Raw genomic sequence first — 17,480 nt, forward strand, 5'->3', positions numbered from 1 at the left:
TGCATGTCTGAGGTTGTTGATGTTTCTCCCACCTACCTTGACTCTAGCTTGTAACTCACCCAGGATGGCATTTCTTATGATGTGCTCAGCATATAGGTTAAACAAACAGGGTGACAGCAGGCAGCCCTATCATACTCCTTTCTCAGTCTTGAACCAATCAATTGTTCCATACAGGGTTCTAACCGTTGCCTCTTGACCTGCATACCGATTTCTCAGGAGACAGGTGAGATGGTCTGCTATTCCCATCTCTTTAAGAGATCTCCACAGTTTGATCCACACAGTCAAAGACTTTACCATTGTTGATGAAACAGAGGGAGATGATTTTCTGGAATTCTCTTGCTTTCTCTATGATCCAGTGAATGTTGGCAATTTGATCTCTGGTTCCTCTGTCTTGTCTAAGCCCAGCTTGGACATCTGGGAGTTCTTGGTTTGCATAATGCTGAAGCCTAGCATGCAAGATTTTAAGCATGACCTTACTAGCATGGGAGATGAGTACAATTGTCAGATGGTTAGATCATTCTTTTGCACTACCCTTCTTGGGAATTGGGATGAGGATTGACATTTTCCAGTCCCATGGCCACAGCTGGGTCTTCCAGATTTGCTGACATATTGTATGCAACACCTTGATGGAATCATTCTTTAGGATTTTGAATAGTTCTGAAATTCCACTGCATCCACTAGCTTTATTTTTTTTTTAGTTAATTAATTTATTTTAATTGTAGGCTAATTACTTTATAATATTGTAGTGGTTTTTGCCATACATTGACATGAATCAGCCATGGGTGTACATGTTTCCCCCATCTTGAAGCCCCCTTCAACCTCCTTCCCCATCCCATCCCTCAGGGTCATCCCAGTGCACTGGCCCTGAGTACCCTGCCTCATACATCGAACCTGGACTGGCGATCTATTTCACATATGGTAATATATGTGTTTCAATGCTATTCTCTCAAATCATCCCACCCTCACCTTCTCCCACAGAGTCCAAAAGTCTGTTTTTTACATCTGTGTCTCTTTTGCTGTTTTGCATATAGGGTCATCGTTACCATCTTTCTAAATTCCACATATATGCATTAATATACTGTATTGGTGTTTTTCTTTCTGATTTACTTCACTCTGTATAAGAGCCTCCAGTTTCATCCACCTCATTAGACTGATTCAGATGCATTCTTTTTAATAGCTGAGTAATATTCCATTGTGTATATGTACCACAGCTTTCTTATCCATTTGTCTGCCAATGGACATCTAGGTTGCTTCCATGTCCTAGCTATTGTAAACAGTGCTGCGATGAACATTGGGGTACACGTGTCTCTTTCAATTCTGGTTTTCTTGGTATGTATGCCCAGCAGTGGGATTGCAGGGTCATATGGCAGTTCTGTTTCCAAGTTTTAAAGGAATTTCCAGACTGTTCTCCATAGTGGCTGTACTAGTTTGCATTCCCACCAACAGTGTAAGAGTTTTCCCTTTTCTCTGCATCCTCTCGGAGAAGGCAATGGCACCCCACTCCAGTACTCTTGCCTGGAAAATCCCATGGACGGAGGAGCCTGGTGGGCTGCAGTCCATGGGGTCGCTACAAGTCGGACACGACTGAGCGAATTCCCTTTCACTTTTCACTTTCATGCATTGGAGGAGGAAATGGCAACCCACTCCAGCGTCTTGCCTGGAGAATCCCAGGGACGGGGGAGCCTGGTGGGCTGCCGTCTATGGGGTCACACAGAGTCGGACATGACTGAAGCGACTTAGCAGCAGCAGCAGCTGCATCCTCTCCAGCATTTATTGTTTGTAGACTTTTTGATAGCAGTCATTCTAACTGGCATGAGATGGTACCTCATTGTGGTTTTGATTTGCATTTCTCTGATAATGAGTGATGTTGAGCATCTTTTCATGTGTTTGTTAGCCATCTGTATGTCTCCTTTGGAGAAATGTATGTTTAGTTCTTTGGCTCATTTTTTGATTGGGTCATTTATTTTTCTGGTATTGAGCTGCATGAGCTGCTTGTATATTTTTGAGATTAATTCTTTGTCAGTGGCTCCATTTGCTATTATTTTCTCCCATTCTGAATGCTGTCTTCACCTTGCCTATAGTTTCCTTCATTGTGCAGAAGCTTTTAAGTTTAATTAGGTTCCATTTGTTTATTTTTGCTTTTATTTCCAATATTCTGGGAGGTGGGTTAGAGAGGATCCTGCTGTGATTTATGTCAGAGAGTGTTTTACCTATGTTTCCCTCTAGGAGTTTTATAGTTTCTGGTCTTACATTTAGATCTTCAATCCACTTTGAGTTTATTTTTGTGTATGGTGTTAGAAAGTGTTCTAGTTTCATTCTTTTACAAGTGGTTGACCAGTTTTCCCAGCACCACTTGTTAAAGAGATTGTCTTTTCTCCATTTTATGTTCTTGCCTCCTTTGTCAGAGATAAGGTGTCCATAGGTGCATGGATTTATCTCTGGGCTTTCTATTTTGTTCCATTGATCTATATTTCTGTCTTTGTGCCAGCACCATACTGTCTTGATGACTGTGGCTTTGTAGTATAGCCTGAAGACAGGCAGGTTGATTCCTCCAGTTCCATTCTTCTTTCTCAAGATTGCTTTAGCTATTCAAGGTTTTTTGTATTTTCATACAAATTGTGAAATTATTTGTTCTAGTTCTGTGAAAAATACCGTTGGTAGCTTGATAGGGATTGCATTGAATCTATAGATTGCTTTGGGTAGTTTACTCATTTTCATTGTATTGATTCTTCCGATCCATGAACATGGTATATTTCTCCATCTATTTGTGTAATTTTTGATTTCTTTCATCAGTGTTTTACAGTTTTCTATGTATAGGTCTTTTGTTTATTTAGGTAGATATATTCCTAAGTATTTTATTCTTTTCATTGCAATGGTGAATGGAATTGTTTCCTTAATTTCTCTTTTTGTTTTCTCATTGTTAGTGTATAGGAATGCAAGGGATTTCTGTGTGTTAATTTTATATCCTTCAACTTTACTATATTCATTGATTAGCTCTAGTAATTTTCAGGTGGTGTTTTTAGGGTTTTCTATGTAGGGGATAATGTCATCTGCAAACAGTGAGAGATTTGCTTCTTTGTTTCTAGTCTGGATTCCTTTTATTGCTTTTTCTTCTCTGATTGCTATGGCAAAAACTTCCAAAACTATGTTGAATAGTAGTGGTGACAGTGGGCACCCTTGTCTTGTTCCTGACTTTAGTGGAAATGCTTTCAATTTTTCACCATTGAGGATAATGTTTGCTGTGGGTTTATCATATATGGCTTTTATTATGTTGAGGTATGTTCCTTCTATGCCTGCTTTCTGGAGGATTTTTAATCATAAATGGATGTTAAATTTTGTCAAAGTCTTACTCTGCATCTATTTAGATAATCATATGGTTTTATCTTTCAGTTTGTTAATGTGGTGTATCACATTGATTGATTTGTGAATATTTAAGAGTCCTTGCATCCCCTGGATAAAGCCCACTTGGTCATGATGTATGATCTTTTAAATATGTTGTTGGATTCTGTTTCCCTGGAGAAGGAAATGGCAACCCACTCCAGTATCCTTGCCTGGAGAATCCCATGGATGGAGAAGTCTGGTAGGCTACAGTCCATGGGGTCGCAAAGAGTTGGACATGACTGAGCGACTTTACTTTTACTTTACTTTACTGGATTCTGTTTGCTAGAATTTTGTTGACGATTTTTGCATCTATGTTCATCAGTGATATTGGCCTGTAGCTTTCTTTTTGTGGCATCTTTGTCTGGTTTTGGTATTAGGGTGATGGTGGCCTCATAGAATGAGTTTGGAAGTTTACCTTCCTCTGTAATTTTCTGGAAGAGTTTGAGTGGGATAGGTGTTAGCTCTTCTCTAAATTTTTGGTAGAATTCACCTGTGAAGCCATCTGATCCTGAACTTTTGTTTGTTGGAAGATTTTTGATTACAATTTCAACTTCCATGCTTGTGATGGGTCTGTTAAGATTTTCTATTTCATCCTGGTTCCATTTTAGAAGGTTATACTTTTCTAAGGATTCGTCCATTTCTTCCAAGTTGTCCATTTTATTGTCATATAGTTGCTGATAGTAGTCTCTTATGATCCTTTGTATTTCTGTGTTGTCTGTTGTGATTTCTCTATTATCATTTCTAATTTTGTTGATTTGATTCTTCTCCCTTTTTTCCTTGATGAGTCTGGCTAGTGGTTTGTCTATTTTATTTATCTTCTCAAAGAACTAGCTTTAGTTTTGTTGATTTTTGCTATAGTCCCCTTTGTTTCTTTTTCATTCATTTCTGCCCTAATTTTTATGATTTCTTTCCTTCTACTAACCTGGGGTTCTTCATTTCTTCTTTTTCTATTTGCTTTAGGTGTAAAGTTAGGTTATTTCTTTAATTTTTCTCTTGTTTCTTGAGGTAAGCTTGTATTGCTATGAAATTTCCCTTAGCACTGCTTTTATTGAATCTCATAGGTTTTCAATTGCTATGTTTTCATTTTTGCTTGTTTCTATGCATATTTTGATTTCTTTTTTATTTCTTCTGTGATTTGTTGATTATTCAGAAATGTGTTGTTTAGCCTCCATATATTTGTATTTTTAATAGTTTCTTTTCCCTGTAGTTGACATCTAATCTTACTGCATTGTGATCAGAAAAGATGCTTGAAATGATTTCATTTTGTTTGAATTTACCAAGGCTAGATTTATGGCCCAGGATGTGATCTATCCTGGAGAAGGTTCTGTGTGCATTGAGAAAAAGGTGAAGTTCATTGTTTTGGGGTGAGGTGTCCTATAGGTATCAATTAGGTCTAACTGGTCCATTGTATCATTTAAAGTTTGTGTTTCCTTGCTAATTTTCTGTTTGGTTGATCTATTCATAGGTGTCAGTGGGGTATTAAAAAGTCTCCCACTATTATTGTGTTACTGTTAATTTCCCCTTTCATACTCGTTAGCATTTGCCTTATATATTTTAGTGCTCCTATGTTGGGTGTATATATATTTATAATTGCTATATCTTCTTGGATTGATCCTTTGATCATTATGTAGTGTCCTTTGTCTCTTATCACAGTCTTTATTTCAAAGTCTATTTTATCTGATATGAGTATTGCTATTCCTGATTTCTTTTGGTATCCATTTGCAAGAAATATCTTTTTCCAGCCCTTCACTTTCAGTCTGTATGTGTCCCTTGTTTTGAGGTGGGTTTCTTGTAGACAGCATATATAGGGGTCTTCTTTTTGTATCCATTCAGCCAGTCTTTGTCTTTTGGTTGGGGCATTCAACCCATTTACATTTAAGGTAATTATTGATAAGTATGTTCCCATTGCCATTTACTTTGTTGTTTTGGGTTTGAGTTTATACACCTTTTCTGTGTTTCCTGTCTAGAGAAGATTCTTTAGCATTTGTTGAAGAGCTGGTTTTGTGGTGCTGAATTCTCTCAGCTTTTGCTTGTCTGTAAAGCTTTTGATTTCTCCTTCATATTTGAATGAGATCCTTGCTGGATATAGTAATCTGGACTGTGGGTTTTCTCTTTCATCATTTTAAGTAGGTCCTGCCTTTCCCTTCTGGCCTAAAGAGTTTCTATTAAAAGAATAGCTGTTATCCTTATGGGAATCCCCTTGTGTGATATTTGTTGCTTTTCCCTTGCTGCTTTTTAATATTTGCTCTTTGTGTTTGATCTTCATTAACTGGATTATTATGTGTCTTGGGGTGTTTTGCCTTGGGTTTATCCTGTTTGGGACTCTCTGGGTTTCTTGGACTTGGGTGGCTATATTCTTCCCCATTTTAGGGAAGTTTTCAACTATTATCTCTTCAAGTATTTTCTCATGCCCTTTCTTTTTGTCTTCTTCTTCTGGGACTCCTATGATTCAAATGTTGGGGCATTTAACATTGTCCCAGATGTTAAAGGTCCCTGAGGTTGTCCTTATTTCTTTTAATTCTTTTTTTTTTCCTTTGTTTCATTTATTTCTACCATTCTGTCTTCCACCTCACTTATCCTATCTTCTGCCTCAGTTATTCTACTGTTGGTTCCCTCCAGAGTGCTTTTGATCTCAGTTATTGCATTATTCATTTTTGATTGACTCTTTTTTATTTCTTCTATGTCTTTGTTAAACATTTCTTGCATCTTATCAATCCTTGTCTCTAGTCTATTTATCTGTAACTCCATTTTGTTTTCGAGACTTTGGATCATCTTTACTATCATTATTCTGAATTCTTTTTCAGGTATACTTCCTATCTTCCCCTCTTTTGTTTGGTTTGGTGGGCATTTATCATGTTCCTTTACCAGCTGAATATTTCTCTCTGCCTTTTAATTTTGTTTAGATTGCAGTGTTTGGGGTGGGCTTTCTGTAGGCTGGATGTTTGTGGTTCTTCTTTATTGTGGAGGTTGCTCCCTGTGGGTGGGGTTGGACTAGTGGCTTGTCAAGGTTTCCTGGTTGAGAAGCTGTGTCTGTGTTCTGGTGGGTGGAGCTGGATTTCTTCTCTCTGGAGTGCAGTGAAGTGTCCAGTAGTGAGTTTTGGGGTTCTATGGGTTTAGTGTGACTTTGGGCAGCCTGTATTTTAAGGCTCAGGGCTGTGTTCCTGCATTGCGGGAGAATTAGCATGGTATGTATTGCTCTGGAAAGTGTTGGCTCTTGAGTGGAGCTTGGTTTCAGTGTAGGTATGGAGACTTTTGGATAAGCCCTTGTCAATTAATGGTCCCTGAAGTCAGGAGTTTTCTGATACTCTCAAGTTTTGTATTTAAGCCTTCTGCCTCTGGCTTTTAGTCTAGTTCTTACAGTAGCCTCAAGACTTTTCCATCCATACAGCACAGATGATAAAACATCTAGGTTAATGGTGAAAAGATTCTCCACAGTGAGGGACACCCAGAGAGGTTCTCAGAGGTACATAGAGAAGAGAAGACAGAGGAGGGAGATAGAGCTGGCCAGGAGGAGAAGAGGGGGAGTCAAAAGGGAAGAGATCAATATAGCTAGTAATCAGTTCCCTAAGAGTTCTTCACAGCCCAGAACACCCAAAGAGATTCACAGATTTAAGTAGAAAAGAGAAGGGGGAGGGAGGAGATAAAGGTGACCTGGGGGAGAAAAGGAAAAGACAAAAGGGGAGAGAGCAATCAAGCCAGTAATCACACCCCTAAGTAAAAATGGGTACTGAAGATTAGATTCTTAAAGGTACAAATTTGATAACAAATAACAAAAAGCAAAGATTAAAAATCTAGAGTAGAGGTTAGACTCTCAAAAACACAATATTAAAAATACAAAACAAAATCACAAAAATTATAAAATATATATATATGAAATTTGCTTTTAAAATAGTGGGTTTTTTTCAAGGTAATATTAGGTTATAAAAATGAAAATTAAAGATGTAATAAAGTAAAAACTAAAAAAAAATAACAATGATAATGGTAAAAATCTATATGTAAAAATATATACAGTAACTGTAAAGATGTATACAGTCAGCAAAAACAAGACCGGGAACTGACTGTGGCTCAGATCATAAACTCCTTATTGCCAAATTCAGACTTAAGTTGAAGAAAATAGGGAAAACCACTAAACTATTCAGGTATGACCTAAATCAAATCCTTTACAATTATACAGTGGAAGTGTGAAATAGATTTAAGGGCCTAAAACTAATAGAGTGCTTGATGAATTATGGACTGAGATTCATGACATCCCCAAGAAAGAGAAATGCAAAAAGGCAAAATGATTGTCTGAGGAGGCTTTACAAATAGCTGTGAAAAGAAGAGAAATGAAAAGCAAAGGAGAAAAGGAAAGATATACCCTTCTGAATGCAGAGTTCCAAAGAATAGCAAGGAGAGATAAAAAAAAGCCTTCCTCAGTGATCAATACAAAGAAATAGAGGAAAACAATAGAATGGGAGAGACCAGAGATCTCTTCAAGAAAATTAGAGATACCAATGGAACATTTCATGCAAAGATGAGCTCGATAAAGGACAGAAATGGTATGGACCTAACAGAAGCAGAAGATATTAAGAAGAGGTGGCAAGAATACACAGAAGAACTGTACAAAAAAGATCTTCATGACCCAGATAATCTTGATGGTGTGATCACTTACCTAGATCTAGACATCCTGGAATGTGAAGTCAAGTGGGCCTTTGGAAGCATCACTACGAACAAAACTAGTGGAGGTGATGGAATTCCAGATGAGCTATTTCAAATCCTAAAAGGTGATGCTGTGAAAGTGCTATGGTTAATATGCCAGCAAATTTGGAAAACTTAGCAGTGGCCACAGGACTGGAAAAGGCAAGTTTTCATTCCAATCCCAAAGAAAGGCAATGCCAAAGAATGCTCAAACTACCACATAGTTGCACTTGTCTCACACGCTAGCAAAGCAATGCTCAAAATTCTCCAAGCCAGGCTTCAACAGTACGTGATCCGTGGATTTCCCGATGTTCAAGCTGGTTTTAGAAAAGGCAGAGGAACTAAAGATCAAATTGTCAACATCCATTGGATCATCAAAAAAGCAAGAGAGTTCCATAAAAACATCTATTTCTGCTTCATTGACTATGCCAAAGCATTTGACTGTGTGGATCACAATTAACTGTGGAAAATTCTGAAAGAGATGGGAATACCAGAGCACCTGACCTGCCTCTTGAAAAATCTGTAGGCAGGACAAGAAGCAACAGTTAGAACTGGACATGGAACAACAGACTGGTCCCAAATTGGAAAAGGAGAATGTCAAGGCTGTATATTGTCACCTTTCTCATTTAACTTATATGCAGAGCACATCATGAGAAATGATGGACTGGATGAAGCACAAGCTGGAATCAAAATTGTTGGGAGAAATATCGATAACCTCAGATATGCAGATGACACCACACTTATGGCAGAAAGCAAAGAAGAACTAAAGAGCCTCTTGATGAAAGTGAAAGAGGAGAGTGAAAAGTTGGCTTAAAACTCAACATTCAGAAAACTAAGATCATGGCATCTGGTCCCATCACTTCATGGGAAATAGATGGGGAAGCAGTGTCAGACTTTATTTTTGGGGGCTCCAAAATCACCACAGATGGTGACTTCAGCCATGAAATTAAAAGACGCTTACTCCTTGGAAGGAAAGTTATGACCAATCTACTACTACTACTACTACTACTACTACTACTACTAAGTCGCTTCAGACGTGTCCGACTCTGTGTGACCCCATGGACTGCAGCCCACCAGGCTCCCCCGTTCCTGGGATTCTCCAGGCAAGAGTACTGGAGTGGGGTGCCATTGCCTTCTCCTTGACCAACCTAGATAGCATATTAAAAAGCAGAGACATTACTTTGCCAAAAAAGGTCCACCTAGTCAAGGCTATGGTTTTTCTGGAGTAGGTTACCATTTCCTTCTCCAATGCATGAAAGTGAAAAGTGAAAGTGAAGTTGCTCAGTCGTGTTAACTCTTCGAGACCCCATGGACTGCAGCCTACCAGGCTCCTCCGTCCATGGGATTTTCCAGGCAAGAGTACTGGAGTGGGATGCCATTGCCTTCTCCTTGACCAACCTAGATAGCATATTAAAAAGCAGAGACATTACTTTGCCAAAAAAGGTCCATCTAGTCAAGGCTATGGTTTTTCCAGTAGTCATGTATGGATGTGAGAGTTGGACTATAAAGAAAGCTGAACACTGAAGAATTGATGCTTTTGAACTGTGGTGTTGGAGAAGACTCATGAGAGTCCCTTGGACTGCAAGGAGATCCACCCAGTCCATCCTAAAGGAAATCAATCCTGAATATTCATTGGAAGGACTGATGTTGAAGCTGAACCTCCAATATTTTGGCCACCTGATGCGAAGAGCTGACTCAGTTGAAAAGACCCTAATGCTGGGAAAGATTGAGGGCAGGAGGAGAAAGAGATGACAGAGGATGAAATTGTTCATCCTCTTCTCGATATTCTCTTCCAACGATCGAGAAGAGATCGTTGGACTGCATCACTGACTCCAATGGACATGAGTTTGAGTAAACTCTGGGAGTTGGTGATGGACAGTGAGTCCTGATGTTCTGCAGTCCAGAACTTTGGGGTCATAAAGAGTCAGACACGACTGAGCAACTGAACTGAACTGAAGTGAAAAATATATCTAGGAATTTCTTGGAGTTGTTGGAGAGCAGTGTTGGGTCAGTTCATTTTCAAATAGTTCCTTGTTCCAGCTGTACTTTTTCTACAAGTATAGGCCCCTTCCAATGCTTAAGCATTGTTAACTAAAGGGTTTTAATCTGTTGCACCTGTCACTTCCAGAGCTGTTCCCTCTTGTTTGTTTATTTTGGCGTACTCTGTTTGCAAGTCTCTTCAGTGTCTAATTACCCTGGCACAAGGGGGCAAAGATGGTCACTTATTTAGGCTCACTTGTTCTGTTATGTTGTGCTGAGGGAGGAACATTGCAAACAAATATTACTGGTGTGTGTGGAGAGTGCTTGCAGTTTATGGACCACACTGGGTTTGCCCCAGCTCACTACGGGTGTGTGCTTTCCTGGTCTACACTGCTCAGGCTCCAGGTTATTCTGCAGGGGATCTCTCCAAAGCAGGCGCTGCATTTCGTGCACTTCCCAGGTCTAAGCTGCTCAGGTTCAGGTTCTCGGGTACTCCACAAAGGCACAGACTTAGTTGGTTGTGCGTTTTATCCCCTTCCCAGGTCTGGACATCTCATGTGTCCAGGTGCTTGGCGAGCACCTGGGCCATGGTCCCAGCATGGTCCCAGCTGGGCCATGTGTCTTAATCATCTCCCCAGTCCCAGCCGCTCGGTTTTCCGGGTGTGCCATGAGAGCACTGTCTCTGGTATTCTTTGTGTCTCCTCTGGGGAGCTGATCTCAGGCTGTGACCCTCCTGGCAGATGTCCACCATCCAGGATCCCAGGAAGACTTGGTTAGCAACTGGGAGCCTACTCATAGTCTGGTGAAGGATGCCATCTCTGGGGCTGAGGTTGCCCCATGCCTTCCAGCTCTGGCTGTTGCCTGCCTGACTCTCTGCCTCCTCTGGGGGGAGCAGCCAGTCTGCAGCTGGCTAGCTTTCTTTCGGTGTTTGCTCAATTCTTTGTTTTGTGAATGGGCCAGGCTGCACCTTAGGTTAGAGCTTTACATGGGAAGGTTCTCTTTCTCTCTCTTTTTTTTTTCCTCTCTGGTCATCCCACAGTTTGGGTTGCTATCTCATGTGAACTCGCTCAGATTGTTCTCAGGGCTTTCAGGCCCAGTTCTTACCCTAAGCATGCAACTCGTGCCTCCCTGTCCAGCCCCTGCTCGCTGGTGGTGGACATGAGTTTCTGGGCTACTTCTCCGCTGGGAGTTGTGGTTAGGCAGGTATTCTGTGGGTTGTTTTTTCCTCCTGGTTATGTTGCCCTCTGAGATTCCAAAACTCCCAAAAGCGTTTCCTGCTGTGAGAGGGTTTCTTGCTGTTTGGAATCTTCTCCTTCACAACTCCCTCTGCAGAATGGGACTCCATCCCTAACTCTTTTGTCTCTCTTTTTGTGTTTTATATTTTGTGCTACCTCCTTTCAAAGAAAACGGGCTGCCTTTCTGGGTGCCTCTGGTGTCCTCTGCCAGTGTTCAGAAGTTATTTTATGGAAGTTTCTCAGCATTCAAATGATCTTTTGATGAATTTGTTGGGGAGAAAGTGGTCTCTCTGTCCTATTCCTCCGCCATGTTAGGACTGCCCACCTCCACTAGCTTTATTAATAGCAGTGCTTCCTAAGGCCCACTTGACTTCAGACTCCAGAATGTCTGGCTGTGGGTGGCTGACCACACCATCATAGTAGTCCAACTCATTAAGATCTTTTTTATACAGTTTTTCCTTTCATCTCTTCTTGACCTCTTCAGTGTCCACTAGGTCTCTACCACTTCTGTCCTTTATTGTGCCCATCTTTGGGCAAAATGTTTGTTTGATATTTCCAATTTTCCTGAAAAACCTATAGTCTTTCCCCTTCTGTCGCTGCTGCTTCTAGCTTTATGCACTGTTCACTGAAGGAGGCCTTCTTGTCTCTTCTTGTTGTTGGGAACTCTGTGTTTAGTTGGTGGTACCATTCTCTTTCTTCCTTGCTTTTTGCTTCTCTTCTTTCTTCAGCTATTTGTAAAGCCTCCTCAGATAACCACTTTGCCTTCTTGCTTTTTCTTTGGGATGGTTTTGTTCACTACCTCCTGTACAGTATTACAAACCTTTTCCCATAGTTCTTCAGGCACCCTGTTTACTAGGTCTAATCCCTTAAATCTATTCTTGGTTAAATGGTCACAACCTAGATATGTGCAAATGTGAAGTGTTCTTATTCAAAACTCTCCCCAAACTTTACCTGACCTTGAAACACCTAAGCTTCCTTAAGAAGACAGTTCACATTTCAATTTAAATATCAGCCCAGTCTTGTGATTTTTTTTTTCTTTTTGATAGCCAAATCTTAGCCACTTCCTAATTTATAAGATCAGTCTCAGCAGTGTAAATGGATGTAAGGGGGAGTTTCTGGAAGTTGTAAATTTGCAAGGTTCACACTTACTTTCTCACACTCTCCTCCTGGGCCTGCTTTCCCATCCTTGCCCTGGACTGAGGATGTATGATCGCGTGTGTAGACTGTCACTGTCCACTGTTGGGGTGGTGACTGGATATATCTGCATACATGTGGGCACAAATCAGTAGGAGGTGAGTTTGCTATACAGCCCCTCTTGGTCCCTGCTGCACTTGTATGAAACTGGCTATTGATTCTCTGAGTGACCAGAGTCTGTGTTCTGATTCTGCAGTGCAGTCATTGATCCCCTGGGGTCTCTGCTCAGCTCTGTGTTCACATGTTCAGTTTTCTGACTGCCAAATGTTAGAAAGATGAGTCCTTTGGCTTCTAGGGTCCTCATGCACTGTTGAGCATCCACACTACTTCCTCTTGATTGAAGAGACTCTCATCAATCTTATCCATGCCTGCTTTCAGCTTTGCTTCCTTTCACTTATGTGGTTCCCTACTCCTGGCTGCTTTAGTGACTTAGCAAATCAAGAAGAGTGTCACCATTTCCATCGTAGTAGATAGTAGGGAAGCATGCAAGGGCCTCTACTCTGCCCCTCACTGAGGGAGTGAGTTGAATGTCTCCCTCCTCCTCCATAGCAGTTGACGATGCTATACACTCTGCTATATCAAAATGTAATATCCTTTATGCTGTCTAGATGCTGTATATAAAAATACATACAGCATATATACACATATATAAAAGTGTATACATCATACTATACTAAAAGCATCATGGTGTGTAGACTGATTTATAGAATTTTATGGAACACAATTTTTTTTTTTTAAGCAAGACAAGACAGTTTGCTACATAGTGGGCTTTTGATGGCTTCCCTCCCCACCTTTTTTCCTCAATTGAAACTCCTCTGTAGCAATCCTAGTGCATTCCATTTAACTCTGGATCTGAGCCAAGAGGACTGTGTTTCTAGTTCTAGGTCCTGGCTGAATCTTAGTCTCACCTGGTAGCATGCATTGAAACATGTATAATATCATGTATGAAATGAGTCGCCAGTCCAGGTTCAATGCACGATACTGGATGCTTGGGGCTGGTGCACTGGAACGACCCAGAGGAAGGGTATGGGGAGGGAGGAGGGAGGAGGGTTCAGGATGGGGAACACAGGTATACCTGTGGCAGATTCATTTCGATATTTGGCAAAACTAATACAATATTGTAAAGTTTAAAAATAAAATAAAATTTAAAAAATAATAAAATAAAATAAAAAGTAAAAAAAAAAAGAAAGAAACTGTAACTCCTCAGTGTCCATCCAAAACTAATATGCCAGGATTTGGGGATATGGGTATTTTCCCAGCATAGCATTTTTAAACCAGTGGGCTAGAGGGAAGCCTAGTGAAAATGAATGAAAATGAAAAGTAAAAGAGTTAGTTTCTCAGTCATATCCAACTGTTTGTGCCCACATGTACTATAGCCTACCAGGCTCCTCTGTCCATGGAATTCTCTAGGTAAGGATATTGGAGTGGGTTGCGATTTCCTTCTCCAGGGAATCTTCCCAACCCAGGGATCAAACCCGGTCTCCCACATTGCAGGCAGATTCTTTACCATCTGAGCCAAGTGAAGATGGATGAACATTCTATTAGCTCATTCAGTTTAGTCCAGTCACTCAGTCATGTCCGACTCTTTGCGACCCCATGAATTGCAGCACACCAGGCCTCCCTGTCCATCATCAACTCCTGGAGTTCACTCAGACTCACGTCCATCGAGTCGGTGATGCCATCCAGCTATCTCATCTTCTGTCGTCCCCTTCTCCTCCTGCCTCCAGTCCCTCCCAGCATCAGAGGCTTTTCCAATGAGTCAACTCTTCGCATGAGGTGGCCAAAGTACTGGAGTTTCAGCTTTAGCATCATTCCTTCCAAAGAAATCCCAGGGCTGATCTCCTTCAGAATGGACTGGTTGGATCTCCTTGCAGTCCAAGGGACTCTCAAGAGTCTTCTCCAATGCCACAGTTCAAAAGCATCACTTCTTTGGTGCTCAGCCTTCTTCACAGTCCAACTCTCACATCCATACATGACCACTGGAAAAACCATAGCCTTGACTAGATGGACCTTTGTTGGCAAAGTAATGTCTCTGCTTTTGAATATGCTATCTAGGTTGGTCATAACTTTCCTTCCAAGAAGTAAGCGTCTTTTAATTTCATGGCTGCAGTCACCATCTTCAGTGATTTTGGAGCCCCAAAAAATAAAGTCTGCCACTGTTTCCACTGTTTCCCCATCTATTTCCCATGAAGTGATGGGACCAGGTGCCATGATCTTCGTTATCTGAATGTTGAGCTTTAAGCCAACTTTTTCACTCTCCACTTTCACTTTCATCAAGAGACTTTTTAGTTCCTCTTCACTTTCTGCCATAAGGGTGGTGTCATCTGCATATCTGAGGTTATTGATATTTCTCCTGACAGTCTTGATTCCAGCTTGTGTTCCTTCTAGTCCAGTGTTTCTCATGATGTACTCTGCATAGAAGTTAAATAAGCAGAGAGACAATATACAGCCTTGACATACTCCTTTTCCTATTTGGAACCAGTCTGTTGTTCCATGTCCAGTTCTAACTGTTGCTTCCTGACCTGCATATAGGTTTCTCAAGAGGCAGATCAGGTGGTCTGGTATTCCCATCTCTTTCAGAATTTTCCACAGTTTATTGTGATCCACACAGTCAAAGGCTTTGGCATAGTCAATAAAGCTCATTACAATCTCACAATCTCAGAATAAGACAATACACTAGAAAACCTAAACTGAAGAAGGTAAGATGGTTGAATTAAGGAGCTTAAGTTTTTAGCTTTCAGGGAGTCAAGCAAAAAGGGAAACAGATTGTATAACACAGCTTACACTATCTAATAAAGGACACATTAGTAGTTCAGGGTTAAAATTTCTTCATATAGAAGGCATTGATTGTATGAGTCTTAATCTAAGAGACATTCAAAGACATAATGGTTCATATCATTGATAACACTTTTTTGATATAAAAATGTTTACATATATTGTTATTGCTTTCCTTTATTGTGAAAAAGAAACATTACTCTCTATTCATGGGCTTTTCAATCTACCAGCCCTACTACAAACATCCCAATATTGTAACTTTATAAATATTGTTCCTTTATAGCACAGTTCATGCTTCTGCAGATTATGCAGACTGTACCCTTTATGGATTATACTGCTGAGACAGCACATATGTGGTTAAACATCCCATAGTTCCACAACACTAATACAAATTCTGCTCACGTATTGGCTGGGTTTTGTGTTCCAGGAATTCAGAAATTGGGAGGAGGGAGCATTGTTTGTTTCAAAAAATAGCAGAAGTATAACAAATGTGGGTATTTTTTCCTGTAAAACTGTCTATATAAACCTAGCTTAACTAGGCCCACAGCTGGCAATCAGCAGTGCACAAATCAGCCTTAGTCTGTCTCTTTAAGAGCACAAGTTTTTATCACCATACATGTCTCTTAGTAAAAATGGAAAAATCAGCCTGCCTTTTCTTCTCAGGTACTAACAAATTAGGAGGAAGGAGTTCTATGTCTGGTGAAGCATTGTATTAAGCATAAAAAATTTAGCAAGTCATGTGAAGGTGAAAAGTGTCTTTAAAATCTGTACATTGAAATAGCTTATAGCTAAAGACTCATATTATTATGAGACTATATATGTTTTATAACTTCAACCAACATGTGATAAATAATTATGGGGATAAATCTATTTGCCTAGGAAAAGATAAACTTCCAAAGGAAGTATCGGTTTCATGTCTTGGTTTCTAAAAGTCCACTGTATATAAAGTCATTTATAATTTTCATGGTGAAGTCATCATAATTTGTTTTCCTGGTACCCGTGGGGTGGCTAAACCCCTTCTGTTTTTGGATTTCATATTCACCTTTTCCTGTTTCTTCTGGAGAGTAAGCAAAAGGAACTTGTAAAAGACATAATATGAGTCATCCTTCAACAAAAGATTTCTCTTGAGATGGTGCTTCTGAGAGTAAATTGCCTTCTTTCTCTCCTGCTCAAAATAAGGACTGAGGGTTGTTCATTCTCTCTATTTCTTTGGCTATTGTGCCTATAATCTCTCTCGCTCTCTCTGTTAGTTTAGGGGATGGCAATTAAGTACTGTTTTTCTAGTTGCCAATTGTAACTGCTATGTGCTATCACAATGGTGGGAGGCAATTGTGCATCTCTTTCTTTTGAGAGGCATGTATATAATCAGTGATTCTATCTATTACGATGGCAAGTGGGTGGTGTCTAGAGCAGACTCTCATTTTTCAAAATAAAATGATATTTGTGCTGGATGTCCAACTGTTAACTGAACTATGAAAGTTTGACTCTTTGTGAACCCACAGACTATACAGTCTGTGGAATTCTCCAGGCCAGAATACTGGAGTGGGTTGACATTCCCTTCTCCAGGGGAGCCTCCCAACCCAGGAATCAAACCCAGGACTCCTGCAGGTCTCTAGTTAATTGAACTAGAAACTTTAAAAAAAAAAGTCAGAAAATAAAATGATATATTCCTTATTTCAAAAGTTTCTTTTTGTTGTTGACCATAAAGAGCCATACGTGGAATTTATGATGAGACTATTTAGAAAGATGGATGCACATTTAAAGTATAATGAAAAAATTACAAAAATTTCTCTTTAGGCAAACCTAGTATTTATTGATATTGGAGAAGGAAATGCCAACCCACTCCAGTGTTCTTGCCTGGAGAATCCCAGGAACAGGGGAGCCTGGTGGGTTGCCGTATCTGGGGTCGCACAGAGTCAGATACGACTGAAGCGACTTAGCAGCAGCAGCGTCAGTATTTATTGATAAGAAGGAATATTTCAAATTGAAAATTGATTTTACCACTTCCTAGTAATGGCTTTTCCCCCCTAATTTGTATTCCCTTTTAAACTGTGTTGACTTGGTTTAGATGTCTGTAATTTTGAGAGCTAAGCACCACACTAGGAGTGTTTCAGACTTGTTCTATGCTTGATGACTGCAAAGAAGCAATCTAGAGTAGGAAGCCAAAGACATTTCAGCTGATGCGCTGAGAAAATCACTTAACCTCTCAGAGTCTGAGTTTTCTAATTTTTAGGATGG

Source organism: Bos indicus, chromosome 21, assembly GCF_029378745.1.
Source record: "Bos indicus isolate NIAB-ARS_2022 breed Sahiwal x Tharparkar chromosome 21, NIAB-ARS_B.indTharparkar_mat_pri_1.0, whole genome shotgun sequence".
Lineage (NCBI taxonomy): Eukaryota > Metazoa > Chordata > Mammalia > Artiodactyla > Bovidae > Bos > Bos indicus.